Source organism: Microtus pennsylvanicus, chromosome 18, assembly GCF_037038515.1.
Source record: "Microtus pennsylvanicus isolate mMicPen1 chromosome 18, mMicPen1.hap1, whole genome shotgun sequence".
NCBI classification, from domain to species: Eukaryota; Metazoa; Chordata; class Mammalia; order Rodentia; family Cricetidae; genus Microtus; species Microtus pennsylvanicus.
This window is the reverse complement of record NC_134596.1, coordinates 10486392-10490748: the sequence shown is the minus strand read 5'-3', so window position 1 is coordinate 10490748 and position 4357 is coordinate 10486392. Positions and strand designations below refer to the sequence as shown.

Sequence of the window (4357 nt, the reverse complement as noted above, 5' to 3'; positions counted from 1 at the left end):
TGAGTTCGAGACCAGCCTGGTCTACAGAGCTAGTTCCAGGAAAGGCTCCAAAGCCACAGAGAAACCCTGTCTCGAAAAAAAACAAACAAAAAAATACAGCGCTCATAGAAGAACACACAATGATACACTGAAATATTAGCATATCTATGAGGAGAAAGCACCAGACATCCAATGTGGGGACTGCTCTGGCTGTCCAGAGGTAAGAATCATAGGCAAAAGAAAGTGTTTCTATCACTGTTTTCCCCCTATATTTGATTTTGCCATCGTTACTTTATTTTCATCCCATAAAGATAGCACAGTTCACATGGGTAACCATGGAAGAATTTATAAACAACTGATAGTTGAGACAATCAGGGTAGCAGGTCTTAGTGATTTGTTTGTTAACATCTGCCATTTCATTTTGCCTTCTCCAATTCCATTGCAACTTTTTCTTAGTATATCAGATATTTAAGGTAAAACAAAAGCTATTAAAATATATGAGTCATTACTTTTTGGTTACACATTCTACCATCTGTTTTGCACATTTAATTTTCTACAAGATTAAGTATTAACTTGGTTCTTCATGAATGCTTTAGCTTTGGTCTTATAAACCATAGAGCATGTGAAGAGAAAAAATATTTATGAGAATAAACCACATACTTGATGATCAAGAATAAATATGGCACCATAAGATCATTTGAGTGAATTTCATGGACAACTCTGAACTACATATTTGCCTTTGTTAATATACTTTTGTTTCTCTATTTTGTAAATAAAGTCAGTACAGATTAATGCTATTCATGTGAGTGTTATCATTCACAATTTGTGTAAGAAATGGCAGGAAAAGATGACATGGGCAAATATTCTTTTCTTCTTTATAAGGATGAATGAATAGAATTCCTTTACTTCAGGAATTCTCTATTACAATTCTCATTGAAATGAACCTTTAAAACTGCTGATTACACTGAACACTAAATTTTTCATTTCCTACCTGGAGTCGGAAGTCCTTCTGTATATGTGTTGCTTTTATTTGTCAGTGAATAAAGGCTCCATGATGACCTCTGATAAGACAGAGTAGAGCAAGACAGGAAAACTAAATGGAATGCTTAGAAAATGAAGGTGGAGTCAGTGAGAGGCCAATAAGCCACCCTGGAGACAGATGCACTGGATTCTTACCGATAAACTATGTAGCTCGTGGTAAAAGATAAAATATTAGAATTGGGGTTATCTGAGATATAAGAACTGTCAAGGAATACATTTAATAAATTGGACAAGCAGTGTTGTAATGATATAGTTTCTGTGTATTTGGGGGGCTGGGCAGGGCAGCTGGGAAACAAATGAACAGGCTATGACTACAGCCATGATCTTTTCTTATCCCTTTTTTTTCTATCTTTCTTTTTATTATTTTAGCTTCTCAAGACAGGGTTTCTCTGTGTAACCGGTGTAGTTGTCCTGGAACTCACTTTGTAGACCAGGTTGTCCTTGAAACCACAAAAATATCCTTCTGCATCTGCCTCCCAAGAACTGGGATTAAAGTTGTGTGGTGTGTGCCACCTCATCTGCTCTTTCCTTCTTTTCATGTGTTTAAAAAAAACCTTTTCTTAAGCTCCTTCATTTCATTGGATGGTAGTTGGAACTGTGAGTACAGGAGTCACTGATTACCCAGTGTTAACTGCCCATGGGATTCTGAAATGTAGGAGAGACCTGAAGTTCTACCAGAATTTTCTAATTGATTTTCAATCACTATTATCTTTATATTGTGCATAATCAAAATATTTAAAAGAAGTTTGTATTTTCTCAATAAGTGAATGATTAAACTGGAATAATAAAGCTTCTTGATTACACATATCTAAATAAAAACATATTCTGAGTTGAGTTTAAAGAGTGGACAAAAAGTCAGTTATTTTGTTCACTCCAAATCTCAAGATCAAATTTCTTTTGTTTTCTCATTGTCACTTTTTTACTTTTTATTTTTTATTACTTTATAAAAAAATACCAATAAAAATTTCCACTTCCTTTCTTCCTCCCACTTCCCTTCCACTCCCCCACACACCTTTCCCCCCTCTCCTTCCAGTCCTGAGAGAGAGCAAGGTACCCTGCCTTATGGGAAGTCCAAGGACCTCCCCCCTATATCCAGGCTTAGGAAGGTATGCATCCAAATAGAATAGCATCCCCAAAAGACAGTACATGCAGTAGAGACAAATCCCAGTGCCATTATTATTGGCTTCTCAGTCTGCTCCAATTGTCAGCCACATTCAGAGGGTCCATTTTAATCCCATGTTCATTCAGTCCCAGTCCAGCTGGATTTGGTGAGCTCCCATTAGCTCAGGCACACTGCCTCAGTGGGTGGACAAACCCCTAATAGTCCTGACTTCCTTGCTCATATTCTCCTTCCTTCTGCTCTTCAACTAACTAGATTTTGGGAGTTCAGGCCAGTGCTCCCATGTGGGTCTCTGTCTCTATCTCCATCCATCTCTGGAAAAGGTTCTATGGTGATATTCAAGATAGTCATCAGTCTGAATACAGGACAATGCCAGTTCAGGCACCCTATCCTCCACTGCCCAGGGTCCTAGCTGGGGTCATCCCCATGGACTCCTGGGAACCCCTCCAGAGCCAAGCATCTTACCAAAATGGCTCCCTCAATTAAGATATCTTCTTCCCTGCTCCCATATATGTCCTTCCTCCATCTCAACCATCCCACTCCCCCAAGTTCTCCCCAACCCTCCCATTCTCCCCTCTTTCTCCCCTTCTCCCCTTTCCACACCCCAATTTCCAGGAGGATCTATATATGTTTTTTGGGGGGGTTCACCTTATTACTTAGCTTCTCTAGGATCACAGAATATAGGCACAATGCCCTTTGTTTATTATTATAATCCAGTAGTGAGTGAGTAAATATCATATTCATATTTTTGGTTCTGGGTTATCTCACTCAGGATAGTGTTTTCCACATGGTCACTTTTTAAAAATCTGTTTTTATTTAGCTATGTATTTTTCTACTCTCCTTCCTTCTCCCCCACCTGTGTACCCTCTCCATGAGTTCCATGTTCCCAATTTCCTCGGTAGATCTTTTCTTTATCTTCGTCCCATGTAGCTTGGATCCATGTATGTCTCTCTTAGGGTCTGCTTTGTTCTCCACTTTCTCTGTCATTGTAAATTACGCAGGATTTTTTTTTTTGCTTCAAGTTTAAAAGCTATTTTTGAGGAGGAGGAAAGTTGACCTTCAACATGGCAGCCGTGGTACTGGTGGTGGCTACAGCGATGGTCTGACCGGGACGGATAGAGTTGGAATGGGGGTTGTTCGCTCTCCCTAGGGACAGCGGGAGCCAGGTGGGGACTGAGCCTGGGAGGCCGGGAAGAGCAAGAACCTTTCAGCTTTCTGGACAGCAGCGACATTCAGGTTCTAAATGGCTTCTAAGAAGTTGGGTACAGATTTTCATGGGACTTTCAGTTACCTTGATGATGTCCCATTCAAAATAGGAGACAAATTCTAAACACCAGCTAATGTTGGTCTACCTATTGGCTTGCCTGATTGCTTACAGGTTATCAAAGAGGAGCAGGTCACCCCTCTAAATTTCTCAGTGTTACAAGTGCCCAATAGGCCCAGCTGTCCTCACGCCTATTTGGAACTGCAGGCACTTTCTCCAAGTGATAGTGTGTAGAGACAGTAGTCAACATGGGCTACTCATATGATTGTGTCCTGAGAGCCATGAAGAAGAAAGGAGAGAATATTGAGCAGATTCTCTGCTATCTCTTTGCACACAGACAGCTTTGTGAGAAGGGCTTTGACCCTCTTTTAGCGGAGGAGGCTCTGGAAATGCACCAGTGTTCAGAAGAGAAGATGATGAAATTTCTTCAGTTGATGAGCAAGTTTAAGGAAATGGGCTTTGAACTGAAAGACATTAAAAAAGTTTTGCTATTACACAACAACAACCAGGACAATGCTTTGGAAGACCTCATGGCCCGGGCTGGAGCCAGCTGAGACCAGGCCCTGCCATGGCCCTGCCACAGCACCACCATCTTCCAAGAGGCCCTGAACAGCTCACTTGTGGGCAAGAAGGGACATGCTTGTAGAGTTTCTTTGGGGATTAGGTCAAACGTGGAGATGACATTTGCTGGTCTCTGTGAGCCCAGGCCCGAGCTGGGGGAAAGTAGGAAGACTTGGGCATATAAATGCCCTGCTGGCTCCTTCAATATTAAACATATCTGTATTTTGAGAAGTGTCCTTCCCACATTGGCCTGTCAGAAAGAACACTTGGATCTTTCTGGGGTCTCTTATTTCCTCAGCCAAAACCTGTCCTGCCTCCCAAGAGGAGTGGGAAGAAGAGGAGGGGCATACTGCTGTTTGGGGTCCAGATGCTTTCCTCTCTGCCACACCACA

The 4357-nt window shown here is 41.4% G+C and overlaps 1 pseudogene; it reads left to right on the top strand.

Moving 5' to 3' along the window:
• Positions 1 to 3252: 3252 nt before the first annotated feature.
• On the top strand, positions 3253 to 4099 carry LOC142837539 (ubiquitin-associated protein 1 pseudogene; annotated as a pseudogene).
• The last annotated feature ends 258 nt before the right edge of the window (positions 4100 to 4357 follow it).